This window comes from Dendropsophus ebraccatus, chromosome 9 (genome assembly GCF_027789765.1).
Source record: "Dendropsophus ebraccatus isolate aDenEbr1 chromosome 9, aDenEbr1.pat, whole genome shotgun sequence".
In the NCBI taxonomy this organism is placed as follows: domain Eukaryota; kingdom Metazoa; phylum Chordata; class Amphibia; order Anura; family Hylidae; genus Dendropsophus; species Dendropsophus ebraccatus.
In genome coordinates this window covers 25,411,639-25,435,537 of record NC_091462.1, presented here as the reverse complement: position 1 = coordinate 25,435,537, position 23,899 = coordinate 25,411,639, and the positions used below count along the sequence as shown (strand labels likewise).

General features: G+C 39.9%; 1 protein-coding gene across 4 annotated transcripts in view; it reads left to right on the top strand.

The window, feature by feature from the left end:
- BAZ2B (bromodomain adjacent to zinc finger domain 2B) overlaps positions 1-23,899 on the top strand; it is a 267,049-nt gene that overhangs the window by 120,996 nt on the left and 122,154 nt on the right. For 2 of the 4 annotated variants that reach the window (XM_069982751.1, XM_069982752.1), the window contains one exon: positions 16,158-16,261. The exons of the other annotated variants lie outside the window; for them this stretch is intronic. The gene's annotated coding sequence lies outside the window, so the exon portion shown is untranslated. The remainder of the gene's footprint in view (positions 1-16,157; positions 16,262-23,899) is intronic. 4 annotated transcript variants of the gene reach the window in all.

Genomic DNA, 23,899 nt, shown 5'->3' with positions numbered 1-23,899 from the left:
TAGAGCATGCAGTTTAGATGAGCAGCAGGAAAGAATGAAATTCCACAGAAAGGCAGTAAAATAACTTTTTTTCCTAATAATTATTTATTTATTTATTCATTCATTCATTATATAGTTAAAGATAAGTGTAATCTTAGGAAAAAACCCTTGAACTATTCCACTTATAATTGTATATAGTTATACTTATAACCCCTGGAACTATCCCACGAACATTGGAATACTTAAGAACAGGGGCGGATTAACTTTGCCATAGGCCCCAGGCTGTTCACTAAGCCAACCCCCAACCCCCCCCCCCCCCCCCCCCCCCCCAATGTAATTATGGCAGCACTAGCGAGGTGTTCATAGTACAGGGTAGATAATATCATGATGCCCTGATTTGTGCAAAATTGCGGTAAAAAAGCAAAAGTCAGAAACTGTCAGTACTGGCAACCTTGCTTTACAACGCCTATTGATTCTCATAACTGCCATACAGCAAACCTGTCAATACAGCATACAATAGCAAAGATGCAACTTTTATAGTACAGATCCCAGGAGGTTCATCTGCAATATCTTCATAATATATATATATACATATATATATATATAAATTCAACATCAAAATAGGTGGTGGCTTCTTTTATTTTTGTGAAGTTGGAGAAGGTCCGGACTAAGTACAGTCATCATATATATGAGTTGCAGCAACCGAAATAGCAGTGTCAGGATTTCCTGTTACATTTAATGACATCATTATTCATCCCTATAAACACAGTGTACACAATGTAACGGCATTGTTAACGCTTGTTCATCTATAGGTTTCTCACATAATACATTTCCCATAGCAAACCTCTTACCTCCGATAAAACTGTTGACCATCATAAAGAATATTGATTGCTATGGCAAACACTTCGCATCAGGTCCAAAGTCAGCTCTGTGTATTGTATGATATATAGGAATATATAGGAAGACACCAGTAATTGGGGGTCCCTGTTACTGATTCAGTACTGGGGGACCTGGAGCAACCTGGTCCAGGATGGGTGTTGTTGGTGGTAAATGAGTATGGTCTATGGTTTACTGGTGCTGTAATGTAGTTTGCAGAAAGGACCAATGGTGCAGAACATATGCTCCACTAATGCGTGTACCCTGTTTCCCCAAAAATAAGACCTGGTAGAAGTTTTGCTGAATTGATAAATATAAGGCCTCCCCTGAAAGTAAGACCTAGCAATGTTTTTGCTTTGAGGCATGCCCACCGAACAGAACACAGGGGCATGTAGCTGTAATTCTTTTTAGCCTGCCGCCATTGTAATCCCATTGCCTGCCAACATACTGTATGCTGTCCCTGCTGGGCTGTACCATGGTGCTGTGGTAAGCTTCCCCCTGGTGGCCGGAAGCCACCATACTGTACGCTGTCCCTACTGTGCTGTAACAGTGGGCTGTGGTGAGTTCCCTCTGGTGGTCGGAAGATACTGTCTTATTTTGGGGGAAACACACTGGGTAAATGACATATTTTAGGGAATTATCTTGAGTGCTGCTTCACCATATTAGAATTAAAGGGGGAGATTTATCAAACATGGTGTAGAGTGAAACTGACTCAGTTGCCCCTAGCAACCAATCAGATTCCACCTTTCATTCCTCTCAGACTCTGGAAAATGAAAAGTGGAATCTGATTGGTTGCTAGGGGCAACTGAGCCAGTTTCACTTTACACCATGTTTGATAAATCTCCCCTAAAGTGTCTATTTAAAAGGGATAATCCTCAAATTCAGTCCTAATGCAGCAGCAGTATATAAAGCAGAACTGACAGGGGCCGAGGCATCGCATAGGTTAGAGAAGTAAAATTGTAAAGCAAGAGGCTGCACTGACAGGAGCAGAGGAGATAAGAACAGAGTGTTAACCCCTTCCTCTCAATTAGTATCTGCCTATACTGTTTACCAACAAGGGTTAAATATTTGTAATAGTAATGGTTTTACTTGGTAGATTTGTTACTACTTATATCTATGGCCAGGACAAGATTAGTATTATGGCTCGTGGACCTTTAGCTGAAGGCTAAAGGCCCAAAACCGCAGAGACAGTCCCCTACTATAGTAATTGTGATTGCGTATGATATATACTACTTAGATATCCATTTGCTTGTATGGGCATCATGTAATACTACAGTGCGTGTGTGTGTGTGTGTGTATGTATATATATATATATATATATATATGTATATATGTATATATATGTGTATATATACTCATAATCCAAGGCACCACTGTATATCATTCCTGTGATCAGCTGATTACAGGAATGTCTTAGGGTCCTTTAAGATGGGCAGACTCGTGCCTGATATGAGCACCCATCTAGCAGATCAGTGCTTGTTTAATAAACCTTTACAATGGCTCAATTATTTTTCGGCCAGGGCTGTGTGAACAGTGGTTGAATCATTCATGCGGCCCTTCACGTACTGTACATTATTATAGGCTGCATATCCCCTGTTTACAGAGGAAGAATGAAAAGTAATGTGATTTTTGGCTCTCATGTTTCCAGCAATCAGCCAATGAGTAATCAATCGGTGGGTCTCACACACGGGGCAATAGTTGGCCTGTTTAGCAGATAATAAACTGATGAAAAAGCCCTGTAATTTGAAATTAGACAAATGATTTAAAAGGGTATTCCTATCTCAGCTTACATAGTTAAAGGGGTTATCCAGCGCTACAAAAACATGGCCACTTTCCCCCTACTGTTGTCTCCAGATTGGGTGGGGTTTTGAAACTCAGTTCCATTGAAGTAAATGGAGCTTAATTGCAAACCGCACCTGAACTGGAGACAACAGTAGGGGGAAAAGTGGCCATGTTTTTGTAGTGCTGGATAACCCCTTTAATCTTGTAGGACTTGTCAAGTATTTTTACATCTACCTTTGTTTGGCAAACTTTCCTCCTTCCCCTTATGTGCTGCAGTTTCCCTCCTATTGTTTTACAGCTCATTATCTAGGTTACCGACCACCACTCTGCTCTAAAAGCAGTTGTCTGGCTGGTGTATGTATATATATATATATATATATATATATATATATATATATATATATTAGATGTGCGGAGATAGTGGGGGATATTTATCAAACTGTAATGTAGAATTGGCTCAGTTGCCCCTAGCAACCAATCAGATTCCACTTTTCTTTCCTCACAGATTCTTTGGAAAATGAAAGGTGGAATCTGATTGGTTGCTAGGGGCAACTAAGACAATTCTGCTTTACACCAATTTGATAAAGTGTAGTGTATATATACTGTATAATATATATACTATAGCTATATAGACACCTTCTAGACCACTGCTTATAGAGCAGAGTGGTGGTCGGTAATCTATACAATGAGCTGTGAACAATGGGAGGGAAAGAGCAGCAGGAGAAGAGGACAAGTTTGCTAAAGGAATGTATTTGCAAAAATATTTAACTTAACCCCACAACTTATTCCCACAAGTTTAACTATTTTAGTTGAGATTGGACTACCCCTTTAAAGGCCTTGTCTCATGAACATCACCTCTGTTAGGGCATAGAGAGCTCATAGGTAGGGGTCCTCTATGATGAGCCAGAAAAGTCCTTAATGGTGTGTTCACACCTACAGGATCTGCAGCTGATTTTCTGCAGCAGATTTCATTTAAATAACTGAACACAGCATCAAATCTGCTGCAGATCTGCTGCAGATCCTGTAGGTGTGAACGCACCCTAACAGTAGAGATTAGTAAATCCCAAGCATGTTTGGGTTCGTCTGAACCTGAGTGTGCAGCATTTGATTTCTGGTAGCTGAAGAAGTTGGATGCAGCCCTAAGGCTACATGGCTACAGCCATAGGCCATAGGTTGTATCCATGTTATCCAGGACTCCCTAGGTCTGCATCCAACTTATGCAGCCACTTGTAGTCAAATTCTGCACACTTGGATTCAGACGAACCCAAACGTGTTTAAAATTCGCTCATCTCTACTCAACGGCTGCCATGTAATACTACCATTCCTTTACAGCGGCTACACCATTAATGAATTCCCCCAGAATGTAATGGCCAGAAGAATTTACAATATGTTTCCAGAGATTTTTGGCTTGGGTGTTCCTCTAAGTTCCAAGCAACGATAGTGACTTTTCTGGCAGTGAAAAGGACAAATAGGAAGAACCATCTAGCATATGTTCCTTGAACTATTTTGTCAATTATTTCCAAAAGACAGACTTGGGAAAAAAACTTCTGTCTGGAATTAAAATGGACATTAAGAAATTCAACTAGTTGAGGCCAGAAAGGAACAACTTTACAACATTTCCCTCCTGCAAGTAGTAAAGTCCCTTTATTTGAAGGACATCTAAAGGCCATATTACACCAATCAATTATCGGTCATATTTGGCCAATTAAAGACCATTGCGGCCGATAATCGCTTGGTGTAATAGCTCCTGTTAAAAGGCAATGATCAGCCGACATGCACGATGTTGGCCGATCATTCTCTTTCAACATGTTGAAAAAAAACTTCAACGATAACAACTGTCTGCTGGCTATCACTCCGTGCAATAGGAGAGATGGCAGCAGACTGCTACTATTGGCCACTCGGATGATCTAAAGATTGTCCAGGGAGGCCCTCTTGCAGCTTCCTGCTCTCCTCCTGCTGTTACCCTCTTACTGTCGGCACGTGTAAATCCACCGGCAGCGAGTGGGTCCCCACCTAAATGCCCTCTCTGGTGTGTAATAATTTCTATACAGGAATTTAAACTATGAGAGTGTCTCTGGTACTAATCACTGTAGTCCTAAATGACTCTTCTACTTCTTCCCAGCCAGTATTCTGTAAGGACAGTGCACCCTCCGACCCCCGCTACTTCTCACAGGCCACCTTGTCCCAGTTTTTATTCCAAGAATTCAGGATTCCAAATTTTGTTGCCAGTAAATAAATTTAATGTAAAAAGTGTTAAAGTAATTATCAAAATATCCGTACTAACTTAAGCTGGCCATGGACATATGTATGCTTATTCATCTGACAGCTGAGGCACTTATTCTTGGAGTCTCACAGATTACTCTCCAACATGCCAGCCCTGTTTGTCCCATCAGACGACAGCTGAGCTGTCACCATATTCATAGGATTGTCTGCGGAGGCAGCTCACTTCCATCACATATCCACAGGGTCCGCACTGCTGAGCTAGGAACAGTGAAACTTTTATGAGACAACCACCCAAAAGTGCCCTTATATACCTTGTGTTCTAGAGAGGTGATCCTTTGGGAAATGAAAAAGGTATACGAAATAACTGGGGAAAAAAATCCAGATAAAGTGTGTGTGTGTGTGTGTGTGTGTGTGTGGGGGATAACATAAAAAAAAGAACAAAATAATAATAAAAATGCACTTCCCTCATTGAGACTACAGTATACTGATCACCACTTCCTGGTCCTGCTCTGACACAAGCCAGTGATTGGATAAGGGTCAGGATGTGGAGATGAGCACGGACCAGGCACAATTGGAATATATTGATACGTCTGGCTCACCAAAACAAAAGGGGATCCTGAATGGGAGACCGTCTTCTATGACACCTGCCCTAATAAGACATAGGGAAATTGGTTGCCTAACCAAAAAAAAAAGTCTAATATTTGTAGTAATTTTATTCCTAAAACTATGATGTAAGGGAACCCAGGACCTGGATGGAAGACAAGGACAGACAGTGTGAACTTTAGCACTAGCCCCCCCGCCCCTTCCAAGACTGTCCCCGCCATCAAGATTGTACTTGCCATCCCTAGCTGGTCGGCAACGACTGACCAACATTCCCATTACTAGGTAAGTGAAACCCAGAACAAGACAATAAAGAATAATCAGGTAGATACAGGTCAACCTGGAGATAGCAGAATGGTACAAGAACAGTAGGAAAAAAACAAGGTCAGCAGGACAAACAAATAGGTCAGAATTGCAAGCAGTCCGATATGAAATGCCAGCTCAAGCTACCATAGACTATCGCAAGCGATGTCCAAGAGCACAAGTGGACTTCTTATGAGATCCCAGGCTCCCGGCTAAAAAACGATTGGACCAGCCCTCTGACATCCAGACCACACAGAACAAGTGTGGAAGGCCACTGTCCATGACTACTAAGTCTAAACCAGGAAGGGCTAGCAGAAGATACCAGATGGGTGTGGTGCAAGCTGTCAATCACCACACAACATGTGCTGGAATCAGAGTTCAGACTGGTAGGAACCATGCACACTGAATTGTAGCCAAAAGCGCAATTTCAGCTGTACTTTACGAACAGAGGTCTGAACAGGTGCGGACATAACATATGACTAGCCATTAACCTAGGTCAGTTCTTCACCTTCAGAACACAATGTTAGTATGTTACTAAATTTAGCAAAATGAATTATTCCGATTAAAAAAAAAATGGATCTATAAAGTATTATTATTTATGCTTTTACCACTTGGCTATGTGCCATAAAAACATCCAACTTTTTGTATCCATAGAAGCAGTTTTTCGAGTTTTTGTTTGGATCCGGTGTGTTTTTTAGCAGCTGGAATAATATTTTACCAACCCCTACAAAATATATTTTTTTAATCGGATTTATTTTTCGCCGATTTGGGTTGAAAATAAGACTATAATTATTTTCATAGGATAAGGGATAAAACTGCTCCTCTTGATTTGGTTTCTATAACCTTCGCCTTAATGTTTTCATCTAATTAATGGTTACAGTGAATTTTAATGGTTCCGAGCTGCCGATTTATGTTATCTCACGTTTCTATGTTGCTTACACTTATAATTACTCCATATTTAATCTGCCCACTTTGCTGTTCAGCTTTTAATTTAATAAAGCAACCTAAGGATTTTTTTTTATTATTTTTTTTTGCCAAGCCTATAGTGTTTCATGGCTTCACAATGTCTCCCGAGGTCATATTTGTGACATTGTTATACTACATTTCATTTATTATTTTCTGTAGCATTTGGTGTTCTGAGTCTTAAGGACTACATTCATCATTTGTGGAAGCTATCGAGTAACAAGATATATAGATCTCAGAGTTATAGCGGTTACATTGCACCTTATTGCCAGAAGGTTGTGTACCATATGTTTAAAGGGAAGTATCATCATTTTCTCGACTTTTAGCTTCTAGAGGGAATGGATATTTTTGATTCCACTTGACCTTTTTAATAGAAAAAAAAAGAGAGTATAAAGGAACGGTAGTGCCCCCATGCGGATACTGGAATATTATTATATGATATATATTATTTATCCATACCATAAATAACATTTAAAATAACAAAATATTTTTTTTTATGTTCATGTTTTATGTTTCGCTCCTTTCTGTTGACATTATTAAAAAGCGTAAAGTGGCAGGAAAATCTGGGGTTATAAAAAAGGACCATAAAAGCACAATTGCGCTTTCGATAGAACAGTTACATAGTCTATCAGAATAATATACTATCTGGTTGCCTTCACTTTTGGTACCAAAGCTGTTGGCCAACATGTCCTCTTCCCAGACCCTTTATATGTGTATTCACAATAGGGCACTACTGACAAAGTGATTTTTCCTTTAAAGCGATTCTGTACCCACAATCTGCCCCCCCCCAAAAAAAAAACCACTTGTACTGTCAAATAGCTGCTTTTAATCCAAGATCTGTCCTGGGGTCTGTTCGGCATGTGATGCAGTTATTGTCATAAAAACAACTTTTAAACTTGCAGCCCTGTGTTAAATTGGTGTGGCCAAGAGTGTTGCAACGCCCCTCCATGCCTCCTCCCTGCCCTCCTCATCACTAGGAAAGCCCCCGGGCAGGATTTTTTCAATTCATCACCAGTACACTGCACAGGTGCCTTAACGATCCAGCTCATGTGCAGTGTTCACACAGGTGATGAATAGGAGAAATTGTTCTAGGGGCATTCCTAATGATGAAGAGGGTGGGGAGGAGGGACGGAGGGGTGGTGCAAAGTTAGGACACAGATACTCTAAGCCCCTTCCGTTGGGCATGGGGCTGCAAGTTTAAAAGTTGTTTTTTAGGACAATAACTGCCTCACCTGCCGAACCGACCCTAGGACAGATCTTGGATTAAGAACAGCTATCCGAAGGTACTAACGGTTTGTGGGGGGGGGGGGGGGGCATATTGTGGGTGCAGAGTCCCTTTAATAACGATTAACGATAAATTATGTCAAACGACTGCTTTTGTGAGCATCTTAAAACCGTTCACACAATCACACGGAATGATGGTCGTTAATTCTGATCGTTCTTGCGGTTGTCCTGTCCTAGCTGATCTTCGCCTCAGAGTGATTACACTAGGGAACAACCGAACGACATGTTATTACACTAAACGATTTGTGAACGAGAAAAAATAAAAACAGGTTCAGGTCTCAAGAAGCAATCAACGATTTCTCGTTTGTCGTTTAATCGTTGACTGCATTACACAGGATGATTATCGCTTAAATACAAATGACTTAACGATCTGGTGTAATAGGGCCCATAGGCTGTATCCAAGTGTTACAGGACTCCTAAGGGCTGCATTCAACGTTTTCAGCCATTAGTAATCAAATGCGGAGAAGTTGGGTAGGACTAACCCGAGTATGTTTGAGTTTTGCTCATCTCTAGTCATCACAATACTCTACTACCAGTATCAGGTGTTAGAGGTAACATCATTACAATACCCCATTGACAGTCTCTGGCCCCATAGGTGGCATCAGTTACTAGGTTTACTAAAGGCCGGAGGACCCCTTTATTTGTGTAGTCGGTGGTATAATATCATGATTATTTACACTTGCTCCTTGAGTGTCTACATTTCTATAGTAACAAGAAGCAATAACTCATAACTAACCCCATGGTAAAGAAACATACTTTGCACACTATTATTTTGCAAAAATGTCAGGAATTTGGCAAAGAAAAGGGAAAACATAGTCTCGCTGGTATCATTTGGAGGCAGTCCTATGGAAAACAAAAGCAAAATTCTAGACGAGGAATGTAAAGGATTAGAGAGCTTGTCTTCAGATCTTTCTTTTTCTTTTAGAACAAATATTAAGACACGTAATTGCGATTGAACTTCCGCTTTATGTCTAGTTTCCTGCGGTGTGATATTCACGCTATTGTACACGTAGATGAGGAACGGATATTATGATATAACAAATCTATGGATTATAGAATCTTTTGAAATACTTGGGGATATGTAGATCAAATTGTTTGCTGAAAAAAGGACTGTGCACTGTGGTGACCAACTATTGTGGTTCCTCCTCTATATGCAAAGTAACCTTGTTCTTCTAAAGGAATATAAAAAAGAGGGAAAAGGGGCAAAAAGGTTATTCCCAATACATGTATATAATCAGTTGTACATTGCCGCTCACCTGAAATGGTCATGCTGACAGGTGCGACTCTAAAGGCCGTATTACACAGCTGGATGTTCTAGGAGAAGCCAGCGTCAACCTGTCAGCTCAGCGCTCGCTTTCCCCTTGTTCCCTGCTCACTGACTGTGTTGTTATATCCACAGACAGCGGGAGGGGCTGCCCAACCAATCTTTAGATCGTTCGGACAGCCCATTGAAATCAGCGGCGGTCTACCGCAGCTCCTATTACATGGGGTGACGTGCAGCTGACAAAATATTGCTTTTTCAGAATGTTGAAAGACCACAATCAGCCAACATTGTGCTTACGGGAAGATCGTTGCCTTTCAACATGCGCTATTACACTAAACGATTATAGTCCTGAACACCTGGTAATCCGCCAGTTAAAGCCATTTAGTGTAAGGGCAAGTAAAACTGAGGGTATTCCGCCACGGAATCCTACCAGCCTCTGTGTGATGCAGGCAGTCTATGGGAGGGCTCGCGCCTCCTCTCTCCACGCGGAAGAATTGACATGTCAATTCTACCGAGCGGAGAGGTGTGGAGAGAGGAGGCGCACGAGCCCTCCCATAAACAGACTGTATGACACGGAGGCTGGCTAAATTCCACCAGTTTTACTCCATGTGAACTGGCCCTAATAGGGACTTTTAATTAGCTGTAGGATGCAAGACTCTCTGGGGAGCAACTGCCACCCACCAATAATCCCAGGATCGACTTGGAGGAGAGATCAGTGAACGGAAAATGCAAAAGGTGGCTGTAGATAGCACTTGTTCCCATCTTTATTATCCTGTCAAGAGTTATACTATAACACCCAGCTGATGCCAGGGAAAACTTTATTTCAGATAATGAGTTTTGAAGATTTTGACCTTTCGAAAAGCTTCCTATAGCCACCTTTTGCATTCTTCATTTACTACTACTACTGCTACGGCAAAGACCTCTCTCCACGCTCTGCATTGATGAGGGACAAGGACCCTCTAACAACGGTCTACAGATGGGTAACTCTAACGCTAATAATACCCAGTCATGTTTTAAGGCTCTCTAAAGAGCCAAGCATTGCCTTGCAGGGACATTACCTCCTATAAGTGGCACCAAACACCATACTCTCTCCCTCTTGCATGTTTTTTTCCAGTGGAGCTTACGAGGCCTATCCCTCCACACACCAGTTTGACCATCTCTTCAAGAAAGGATGAAAAACGGATGGAAAAAAACGGATGCATGTGTGTGAATCCGTTTTTCCATTGAATTCCATTATAAAAAAAAACCTGATCAGTTTTTTTAAAATACACAAAAATGAGGTTGACTACGTTTTTGTGTACGTTTAAAAAAAAACTGATCAACGGATCAAAACGGATGCACACACATGCAAAAAAACGTAGTGTGAACCCAGCCTTACTATGGCAGACCCAAACAAATATCGGAAAACGGCATTGATGAAAATGATTACATATCATTACCGCTGTCCTACTAGATTAAAGTTTTTGTTTCGATTACATAAAAATCTATGTTTTTCCCATGTTTGCATGGATCTCTTCCCAGGCTCCAAGGCTTCTCCTCATATTCCAAAAATAATTATGACTGATAGGTCATTGAGATTGTCCTTAGAGTTTTCATGTAAGATAAGGAAATTAGTTTGGGAAGCCGATAGTGTATTCCCATGTGGCAGATTTGTTGCAGAAAATTATGCAACTGAAAATCGCCTTTGTTCATCTGACTAGGGTTGTGGTGGCAGCGACCATGACCAAGACGTCCAATTCAGATAAATTGCATGATGCAAAAAAAAATTACCATGTGTGAATATAATCTTAAAGGGGTACTCCAGCGGAAAAAAAACTATTCTTTTAAATCAACTGGTGTCAGAAAGTTATACAGATTTGTAATTTACTTCTATTTAAAAATCTCAGGTCTTCCAGTACTTATTAGCTGCTGTATGCCCTGCAGGAAGTTGTGTGTTCTTTCCAGTCTGTTACAATGCGCTTTGCTTCCTCCTCTGTCCATGTCAGGAACTGTTCAGAACAGTAGCAAAAACCCATAGACAACCTCTCCTGCTCTCCAGACTGGAAAGAACACACCACTTCCTACAGGACATAGAGCAGCTGATAGGTACTGGAAGACTGGAGATTTTTTAATAGAAGTTGCTTTCTTCCGAAAACTGCGCCACCCTTTTTCCTATGCTGAGTGCAGTTTTACAACTTAGCTCCATTCACTTCAATAAACTGAATTGCAATACTGCACCCTAACTGAAGATAAGAGTGGTGCTGGATCTGGAAGAAAGCAATTTTTTTTTAATTTTAGAGAACCCCTTTAAGCGCTGTGCAAATCTGTCAACAGTATTGATGGTTTAAAACTGCTGACAAGCAAGTAAAAAATAAATATGGGCACCACTAGATAATGCTGGGGTGCTACAACTGTGTCTACCACGAATTTACATGCAAAAGAGTCCAGGGCATGTCATGGGACTGTGCACACACATAATGATACAAAAAAATACAGCAAACCTGCTGACAGGCTCCCTTTAAGATCCAGGTACACAACCCTTCTGCATGCATGGACTCTCTACAGCCGCACATGGTCTAAGGCTGGGGCCACACTAACTTTTTTGCAGTTGTATCCCATCTGGCAGGATCCTTTTTCCATTGACTTACATTGTTAAAAAAATAAAAAAAAAACAATCGTTCAACACTGATCCTTTTTTTTACCACATTTGTCTATATACTCTGGTGAAAATCATCTGGTGCCAGAAAGTTATATAGATTTGTAATTTTCTTCTATTTAAAATTCTCAAGTCTTCCAGTACTTATCAGCTGCTGTATGTCCTGCAGGAAGTGGTGGATTCTTTTCAGTATGAGACAGTGCTCTCTGCTGCCACCTCTGTCCATGTCAAGAACTTTCCAGAGCAGCAGCAAATCCCCATAGAAAACCTCTCCTGCTCTGGACAGTTCCTGACATGGACAGAGGTGGCAGCAGAGAGCACTGTGTCAGACTGAAAAGAAAACACCACTTCCTGCAGGACATACAGCAGCTGATAACTATGGGAAGAGTGGAGATTTTAAATAGTAGTAAATTACAAATGTATATACCTTACTGATACCAGATGATTTGAAATAAAAAGATTTTCAATGGACAACCCCTTTAAATGCATACAGTGAAATGGATGCAGGCTTTCCTTATGCCCCTATGTTGTACCTTTTTTTTTTTTTTCAAATAAAAATATTTTTTTATAACTATCAAGTTATGGACCTAGAGCAGGCTATGCACACAGTATTACACCTCCATATTATGACCATGTACATAGGACTTTATAGGCTTTATAATGAGATAGACTCGCATGTGTTATCTTTATGCTGCAGAAGAGCTTGGAGATTAATTTATTGCTTATGATTAATAACAGAAATCATTCGAAATTGGTCTAAATTTTTAGACTTTTATGGCACTTTCCCCTTTAAAAAAAAGAAATAAATAAATAATTCTTTCTTTTGGAGTGTTTGTATTGTTAGTTTATGTGGTAGGGTGTTGTCTGTGAGAAGCTTCTCCCTTGATTCACCTGAATGGAGACATACAGTTCCCTGTACATTTGGGCAGGTCACTTACCTTGTTTATTACATAAGTATTTGCCATTCAGCGCAGAGCCGACATAAATCTAGCGGGAGCTCCATTAACGCCTGGGCAGCATAATTGCAAAGTGCTTTAGTAAACGGGGGACGGTATATAAATACTAAATATTATTACTATTAATAGGCTCCTGGACTGTAAAGTCACCGTTAAATCACAGCGCCCGCTCCCGCTGTCACGCCGTCCCTGCAAGGGAACCTTTTGTTCAGCTTCTATATCAAGGTTTTAAAAAAAAAAAAAATAATAATTCTTCTAATACCAAATTTGATTTTTGAAGGGTGTAGAAGCAATTATTTTTCTATCAGCGACTCTCAAAGCATGTAGAGCTCAGAGAAGGGCTGCTAATTCTACGCTACGACCTCAGAAACAGGAAACGTTCTTTGTTGTGCTTTCCTTAACTGGGACAATAGCTACAAAGATATTTCACAATTTAACTGTAAAACTGACACTTTATTTCTAGATATCATTTGGCTTACAGACACATCAACCGTTTTTTTCGGGAAAGGGTGTGGAGGGGGGAGTTGTTGCAGCTTGTATAATGTAAAAGAGGTAACTCGAGCCACTTGTTGTAAAGGAAGATTTCCAGGAGAAGGTAAGGAGCGGAGAGGTCATAGAGGTGCTTGAGGTGGAGACTAATTTATTTATTTATTTTTATCTATTTTTTTTTTTTTTTCATTATTTACAGTTTGGGGCTATGTTCAGACTATGTAAGAGACGGAACGGCCGGTCTCTGAAAAGATCATCCCGGCCGGTACTGGATGATCTTTGCAGCCGCAGAGTTCTAATGCAGGCGCATCTGTGTGCGCCCGCATCAGAACTCCCCACAGCACACTATGGAGTGTGCAGCCGGAGCCGCTTGCTCCATAGTGTGCACTGACATGGTTTTCTGCGGCCGCTATTCACTGAAATGTCAGTTGTTTGCGCCATCGCTAGGGATCCCGGCTGGAGCGTAGATTAAGTGTATACGCTCCCGCTGGGATCCCATAGACAGCAAGGTAACGTATACTTTCGTAATAATCACGGCCGTTGTACAATAAAAACGTTTACAATAAAAACAAAGCGAATAGCTTTATTAGCTCAACAATATGCTTATTAGCCAGCTGCTTTGGATGTCCATGCTGCTCTGTGCCACTCCGCCCCGAGTGCCTGGAAAAGCTGGATCCAGTCCAGTGTTCACAGTGCTCTGGCTACAAATACTGACCAAGTACTCACCAAAATAGTATGTTTCAAGAACAATGAAAATGATGGTGGTCCCCGATGCATAACATAATGGCATAGCCTTCCGCATGCCATCACCACTATCATGTTCATTATAAATGGCTTTTATATTGGTGGTATTTTTGTTATACTTTAGACATAGAAGACTACTGTATGTGGTTACCTGTGTTGTCCAAAAAGTTTTATTTTTCGTGATTATTGTGTAGTTTTTTTGTTTGTTTCTGCCATCGGAAATAGAGATGAGCATGACTCGAGCACACTCAAGTTGGATTACATTTGACTACCAGTGGCTGAAGAAGTTGGATGCAGCCCTAAGGAGTCTGGGTAAACATGGAAACAGGCCTAGGCCGTAGTCCAATTTCTTCAGCCATCGGTATTCAAATGCCGAGCGATCCGACTCCAGCATGCTCGAGTCACACTCATCTTTAATCGGAAACCTATTTTTGTTGAAAGTTTTGATTGGTCGGGATCCAAGTCTTCAGTCTGCCAATGATCAGTAGAGCGAGTCGGGAGACGTCCACACAAGTGCAACCCAGCCCGTCTGACACAATGCATGTCATTTGGGAATCGTTGCAGATTTCCCTCAAGTACAGTTGCAGATTTTGTTGCGGATTACCTTTAGAACTGCAGAAAAATCCACAAGTCCAGATTTCAAAAACTTTTTTTTTTTTTGCTGAAAAATCTGCACCCTATCAGAATGGTTCTGTACATATTTGTATTACGGATCATGACTGCTGGTTTCCTGCAGATTTGTGAACATTAGTGTCCAAAATCTGACCAGTATGAATTTACGATACTTTTGTCCAGTCTGATGTTTGGGAAGATCCAACCAGCATTTGCAGTCATTGGCCGTCACTGTGCTCGTGTCTAATACTTTCTCCTTTGTCATCTCCTTATGTTCCTGCCCTCTTCCATATTTTCTAGATCAGATGTGTATTAATATGGGTCACACTACACTTTCAGGAATACAGTATGTGTTTGGGGATGTCATCTTGACTGATCTCAGTGTTTGGTTGAGTTTTGGGTTGTTAAAAAGGGTTTCTAGGGTTTTTTAATTGATGGTCCAGTCTGAGCATAGGCCATCAATATGTGATTATTGGGGGGGGGGGGGGGGCAACATCCATCAACTACAACCACAGTAACTGCATATGAAGAAAACCAAGCTGGAAACATACAGCTCCATACATTATGCAGTGGATCCATGGAAATGGTTGGGAACTGAGCTGCAGTAACCCATCATGGCCACTACACTATGAATGGAGCTGTCTGCTTCCACTTCTATTTTCTATGTATGCAGACAGCTCCGCTCCGGAAAATAACGGACTAATAGGTTGATAGATTTAAGACCCCCATTGATCACATATTGATATGTATCAATAAAAAAAAACTTGAAACCCCCTTTTAAGACATTGGTATAGCAAAATTGATACATTAAGGTTAGGGTATTAGTGTGGATATTTATCGATTAAATTAGATCTAACAGAGTATTATAGACTACAGTCCTTTGCTTTAGTTTACCATTACCATTTTATTACTATTATATTATATATACTATACTATTGTATTACTATTATTACTATTTTTTTAACTATTTATTACTATTATTATTATTATTATTATTATTATTATTATTAGTAGTAGTAGTAGTAGTAGTAATAGAAATCCCATTGCATCAATGTCAAATAATTACTGTGCATTGAGATGTGTATGCCTAGAACCCTGTGTCTGCTATTAGTATCTGGACCCCCAGTAATTTTTCCTTTTCTGTAGTTTTTTATTTTTTATTTTTTTCATTGTACTTTATGATACCACATTTCTTTAGAATTAGTAATTTTGTCACTGTCTTTGTTCCTTATCTCGCCCATTGTAACAATGAGAAGGAGACGTGTGGATTGTGCAACGTATGTTCAGCACTGTTGGGGTGTTGTGCAAATATTTTCATACCTTACAAATACATACGATTGACTTAAATCTTTCAGGAAGTTGGCAAATGCTCACATAGAAGTTTATGTAGTTGTTCAGTAAAGACAGTCAATGAGACTTTTCTCCCTGCTTTCTGTCTCTCTCTTAGAGAAGGGGGTAAAGCCCTGAGCCCCCCGAACGGGACAGATTTGAAGCTTCTGCACTGAACAGATGAACATGTCTCCCGTGCTCATGTAGGATTATCATGATACAGTAAGTATCATCTGATTTTCTTATTTCTTACTGACCATAAAGAGGAGTAGAAAGTAATCGTTTACATTGTATCGCCCTTTTTTGTAGTTTTTTAGCACTTTTCCCAGGATTGTTTTGTACTACAGGGTAGTAACGTTGCCTTCTCTGTATCTCTACGCTCTATGGATGTCTCCTCCTCTTCTCCATACATGATTGATGCTTTATTGTATGATTATCATACATGGACTTGAGGCCCAATACGTAGAGCTGTCGCCTTCGAGTAATAAAACGTCCTTGGAGGAGACATGCAGAGAGAACAGTTGGCATGTGGAGAAGGTAAAGCCAATGGTTTGTGCTGTTCTACAGACTATAACCTTTTTTTAATATCTTTTTTTATTTTTCCAAAATATCCATAATTTTACAACAAATGGCCAGTGGAAATTATTAAGGATTGGATGCCAATTTTCTGGTGAAAAAAAGTTGCATATTTTTGCACAAGCCTCAATTTGTTGAAAGAAAGTGTGATTTTAAAGGTGAATTCTGCTTAGAATTAACGGCCATTGTTACACTGGCCAAACACCGGCCAGTGTTTGAATGTTCCTGCGGATTCTGATAGCTGCAGGAATTACATAAATTACCCATTTTTAATTAATGTTTCTTAATTTTTTTATTAATGGCCCATTTGGAGTGTGTATGAAAATCAATTACGGAAGATTAATAACGGCCACTGTTTGTAGAACAGCAACCGCTTTTAATCAACATGCTCATTTTTTGCATGGCCGCACCAAACAACAGCCATTGTTGGTGCGGTATGTGCATAGTATTGTGTGCATTGATTTTAATGCAATGCCGCTCAGGATTAAAAGAACGGCCAATGTTTTAATATAAAACAGCGGCCGTTCTTTTTTAAAATACCACATTGTGTGCACATGGCCTTAGTATGTTGATGCCCAGGTGTAGAACCCCAGTATCCTCCTAAGTCATCTTCGGTCCCTGGCTGAACAATCTCGCCTACACTTCTGAGACTGACTGGTCTGGCAGTGATAGCCTGCTCAGCCAATCACAACGGCAGGGCCAGTGATAGGCTGAGCAGGCTGTCACTGCCAGACCAGCCCATCTTGGAAGTGGAGGCGGGATCATCCTGCCAGAGACTGAAGATGACTTTGGAGGACACCGGGGTAAGAATAGGCTGTTTATTATGTTCTGCCACAAGATATTAAAAGTTAATTCTGAGTGGAATACCCCTTTAAACTGCTTACCGTATGTCACTAACACCTCTGGTACTGATTTCTATTAGAAGAGTATAGAGAGGGGATATCATGTTATATTGGCAGTAGTGGTCAGTGACAGTCCGCTCTGACTAAACAAATTTGAGTGTCTAGGAAATTCTTTTTACAAAATTTCCAACATTTTCTTATATTTTCTTATATAGTTCAGAAGGGTTGGCCTCTATCTACAATTGTATGGACAGAATTAAGCTAAACATTAGATGTGTTGGTCATATCTGCTTACTTTGAATTGACTCCTCACCTCTGCACATGTTGGGGGAGAGAAGGAGGATCAGGCATGCTGCGTTTCAACTGCCCAATCCTATAGGAGCTGTAGTCACTCCATGTACCATATTCCTGTGCCTCTAGGGGTTAGGCATAGTATAGTACGCTATGGAACAACACTAATAAAATCAGACTATGGATAATAGTCATATCAGTATATAGGCACTGCGTTATGAATCTATATATGTAACGGAATATAAGGTGTGTATAGTATAAATGGTCACCTGGTTTACCATGTATACTATGCCCATGTCTAGTTTACGTAACTATTTTTGAGGTCAGGGGGTTCACATGGGGATCATCCAGCAAAGAATACTTTTCTTTGTTCCTCCCAAATGTTTAGAAAATGACAGAATATTTTTCTCGTTTTCGTCTCGAGATCCATTGTCTTGAAATCAGCCAGAGCTGTCAACTTCCTGAAACATTCAGCTTATGCAATAGAGCCCTGATTTTCTGTCCTCAGATTCTCTGTGTCCTTTCACAACACGTTATGGGGAAGATCACGTGCGGAGTTGCACATTTTAACATATTTGCCTACATCTGTTCTAGGCCAAATGTAAATTATAACGTCTATAGGATTATATATAGCTACTGAATGGGGTCCAGACCTAAAACTCCTCTCCAAGTAATACTGGTATAAAAAGTAGGCAAAAAAGTAATAAAAACATAAAAGTAAAATGTAAAAAGTCACATTAACCGATCATTTTTCTCCATATAACATATACTTAAGTTAATATACTGTATATTATACTAAAGTAGCATCTAAACAATCTTCAATTCTCATGATTCTCTGGATGAAAAGTTCTATAGCCGCAACTCTTCCCACATCAGGCTCATCCCTCCATGAATCATATATACTGTATATCCCTCCATGAACCATATATACTGTATAACCCTCCATGAATCATATATACTGTATATCCCTCCATGAACCATATATACTGTATATCCCTCCATGAACCATATATACTGTATATCCCTCCATGAATCATATATACTGTATATCCCTCCATGAATCATATATACTGTATATCCCTCCATGAATCATATATACTGTATATCCCTCCATGAACCATATATACTGTATATCCCTCCATGAATCATATATACTGTATAACCCTCCATGAATCATATATACTGTATATCCCTCCATGAACCATATATACTGTATATCCCTCCATGAATCATATATACTGTATATCCCTCCATGAATCATATATACTGTATATCCCTCCATGAATCATATACACTGTATATCCCTCCATGAACCATATATGCTGTATATCCCTCCATGAATCATATATGCTGTATATCCCTCCATGAATCATATATACTGTATATCCCTCCATGAATCATATATGCTGTATATCCCTCCATGAATCATATATACTGTATATCCCTCCATGAATCATATATGCTGTATATTCCTCCATGAATCATATATACTGTATATCCCTCCATGAATCATATATACTGTATATCCCTCCATGAATCATATATACTGTATATCCCTCCATGAATCATATACACTGTATATCCCTCCATGAACCATATATGCTGTATATCCCTCCATGAATCATATATGCTGTATATCCCTCCATGAATCATATATGCTGTATATTCCTCCATGAATCATATATACTGTATATCCCTCCATGTAGTCAAGTGTTTAGACTTTGTCCTATTAGCTTGCAGTCCACACTATCTTTTTCATACCCTTTTTCCCCAAGACATCACCGGACACAGTCACACATCTGCCGGTGAGCTAAAAACATGACTAGCTATCGTCTTGTCCCTCACCGCCCATAAAGACACAAGACTCTTGCGCGGATTAAATTGGCCACAGCAGCCATTTTATTGCATAACATTAAACAGGCGACTACCACTACCACTGGTTCCCTCTCTCCATGCTACATCATTGCTGCTGGTAAGGCAAACAGACCAGTAGGGAAATAGTAGTGGGAAATTTAAAAGGATACTTCAGAGAATTTTTTAAAAGGATACTTCAGAGAATTTTTTTTTTTATTAAATCAACTGGTGTCAGAAAGTTATATAGATTTGTAAATTACTTCTAGTTAAAAAAAAATCTCAAGTCTTCCAGTACTTATCAGCTTCTGTATGTCCTTCAGGAATTGGTGTTTTCTTTCCAGTCTGACACAGTGCTCTCTGATGCCACCTTTGTCCATGTCATGAACTGTCCAGAGCAGGAAGATTTTCTATGGGAATTTGCTGCTGCTCTGGACAGTTCCTGACATGGACAGAGGTGGCATCATTTTTTTCTCAGAAGTACCCCTTTAAGTCAACTTGGTGCAATGCAATGCTTAGTGCAATGACAAGTGAGTGTGTGTGTGTGTGGGGGGGGGGGGGACGACGACAGTATTCCATCTTCTTTCGTGTTGTTTCCCTGTGTCTTATACCACTTCCTTAGGCCTGCACTAGGCATAGCACAATGTAACACACATCACTATTCAAAACTGGATCATGAGTTTTTTTCTCCCTCAATATTTTTTCCATCCATTTTATATTACTAAACTTAAGACATTCATAGATAGTATCCATATATGCAATATCATATTTGACAATCGCATATCAGTGGTTTAAAAAAAAAAAAAAAAAGATAGGATTATGTGTAGAGATGAGCGAACCGGGTTCAGGTTCAAGTCGATCCGAACCTGAACATTCAGTATTTGATTAGCGGGGGCTGCTGAACTTGGATAAGGCTCTAAGGTTGTCTGGAATACATGGATACAGCCAATGACTATATCCATGATTACCACATAGCCTTAGGGCTTTATCCAAGTTCAGCAGCCACCGCTAATCAAATGCCGAAAGTTCGGGTTCGGATGGACTCGAGCATGCTCCAGGTTCGCTCATCTCTAACCAATACCATGCTGACAGCCAAAAATGGTTGCAGTGACTATGCAGAACGAGTGCATCTATGTATAAAACATTCCTAAAGACCATTGTTAGATGAAGTTTTTCAACTGTTTTGATCAATCAGAAGCATTGTATAGTTAATATGATAAACTAGAAGAATAGGAAATGGATTACTCAACGCCTCCAAGGCCCTTCTGACTGGTGGTCACTAATAGGCTTTACTGTGCCAGCCAGGAGAGTGCCTTGGGGGCTTAGTGGCTTTAACTCCTTCATTGTAACCTTTACTTACCGAAAAACACCAAGGACAAGCGTCTTATCCAGGAAAATAGGACAATGCAGCCATCTTTCTAATTAGTCTTAATTATAACGCAGCTCTAAGCGTTCAATGGAGGCCTCTTTGTTTCCGTGCCCTCCGGCCATGAAAGAAGAAGAAGGCTGCACAGATGATTCACAATGTTTTTGTGTGTGTGACTTACATATACAGATAGTGACTTATATTAGATTATCGACGTGGCCTACGCTATTATTATAAACCATTAAAAACACAAGCAATTATTTCACCAATTGACTAGACCAAGGTGAGAGAGGGTGAAGATCTAGGTCTGGGGCTTCGATTATAATTATTGGGAAATGTGAACAATTTCTATGTATATGGATATATGGAATATTCTCCTAATATTTTGAATAGTAGCCGGATGTGTTGGCTATAATAATTACTGCAATGGGCCATGGCCTATGCTAGTCATAGATACACAGATCCACCATCTAACTTTAGTTATATTTTTACTATTAGAGCCTTTTTTTTGATTGTACATATAGGCCAATTTATTTTGTTATGATCGGGAATGCAGGTGTCAAACTCGCAGCCCTCCAGCTGTTGTAAAACTAAATTTCCCATCATGCCTGGACAGCCAAAGCCATGAGTTTGACACTCCTGGTGGAAGATCTAGTTACTATTTATATGTTTTCTACATTCTACAATTCTCTATTTTTATATGGATTCTGTATTGTCAGACCCCTAAAGGATAACATTGTCAGATCATCTACTAAACTAAAGTAGAGTCTGTGGCCAATTGTAAGAAACTATATGTAGTAAAAGCTTCCTTCATACTACATCCTCTTCCATAGTCAATAAGCAGAAAAACACAAAGATCCTTAAGGGTCCGTTCACACTACAGAATTTGTGTGGAAGTTGAAGGCGGCGTCCATGCCACGGACTCCGCTTGAAGTTCTGCCTTTCCCATTGATTCAATAGGATGTCTTATGAGCACTCTGCCATCTGCCCAAAGAATTGACATATTAACTCTTTGGGCAGATGGCTGAGTGCGCGTGAGACATCCTATTGAATCAATGTGAAAGGCGAAACTTCAAGCGGAGTCTGCGGCATGGACTCCGCCAAATTCCGTAGTGTGAATGGACCCTTATGGTAGAAAAATAAAATAATTCAATGGTACCCTCTAACAATATGTTCAGGGCTAATCTATCAGGATCTATGGAAAAATTACAATTCAATTGTAGCCAATAGGAGAGGATATTCTTACAAAGATATAGACAACTTTCCAAATTAAGGCGATGTTCACACTCTGTATGAACATCAGCGGTTGTTTGACCTGGCCGGGTCAAACAACGGCTGATACGTGTCATGTTCACCCGGTCGATACTATAGTATCGAACATCACTTTATTTGATTTGGAATGCAGGCACATTCGGGTGTACCCGCACTCCAAATAGCCATAGAGCATAATGTAAAGTACGTCCGGAGCAGTACTTTACATTATGTGCAAAGGCTATGTTGTGCGTCCGCTATTGACTGAATAGTATACACACAAAATAGACCTGTCAATTATTTTGAGAACCGCAGAGAACCATGGCTGTATACAGATTCAATTCCATGCAGTCTAATGTAATGCTGCAGTGTCATTAAACAACGGGCATTGTTTAATGAAAAAATATACTGTGAACGAGGCCTAAGTCCGTAATGTTTTTATTAAAAATATATTTGAATAATAATAACAATTATTATTATTATTACTATTATTAGAATTATTATTGTTAGAATAATAATTTTTATTAGTTATTAATTTAAAAAAGGGATTTTCTTTGTATTCTCTACCTATGTATTATCTTTAGGACCACAGTGTTCATTTCTGCATAAATCTTTTTATTTCTGCTCATGGGAAAATTGCATATCCTCTCGGAGTTTCTTGGGTTCCTAACCCCTATACTTATAATGGACTCATTGTTCTTTTATAGATTTTGCTAAATTATAATATCAATTTGCTAAATTATAATTAAGATGATTACAACATTTAAGAACATGCGTAAGCACAATGGATCTGGGCGTCAGCACAAACATTTTGCTTAGCAAAACCGTGTTCCTCCCTGACAAGAGTCATGCTCTTGTGTTTATATAGCGCTGTGGTGTCTACAGACACCATGTGATCAGATAATGATAGCTTGGCTTAGTAAATATATGAAAATATCAGCTGATACCATGCCTGGTTTAAATTATCTAGTTATCTACCAAAGCAGAGGGTTCAGGGTTAAAGTGTCAGGGTCAAAGTGTAGCATTTGACAAATATTTTCATGTCATAGAGACTTAGGGGCCTATTCCGAGGGACGATAATCGTTAAATCGTTCGAATTGAAGCGATAATCGTTCGGTTGAATAGCAATTAATGATTAAACTATGAACGATGGACCTATTTTTATCGTCCGAAGTCGTTCGGACGTTCGCAGTAGTGACAAACGCAATAGCGATGGCAAGACGACCGCAAGAACGATCATAAGTAACAATCATGGCTCCATGTAAATGGGTGAACGATTTCAGGTAGTTCACTATAGCGGTCGTTTGAGATCGTTTATCGTTAACGGTTAACGTTAATCGTCCAGTGGAAGAGGGCCCTTATACAAAGTTTTGATCACAAAACCGAACCCCCCACTGGTTGCTGAAATTTACCTGTAGAAGCTCTTTGCTAAGTGCTTCTCCTTGTCTCCTCATACAGGAGATGGATTCTATGGAAAGTCAATGACAGCTTCCTGCAGCAAGGAAAGGGCCAGAGGAAGAAGCGCTCAGCTGAGCACATCTCCTTTCTTGTCCTAGTGATTGATGAAAGGCTAAACGCTCCCCACTCCCCCTGCTATGGAGTCTACTATTCATGACATACAGAGAAGAGAGGAGCCTGTTCCCCTATTTTTTAAACACACACACACATAAAGAAACAACATAA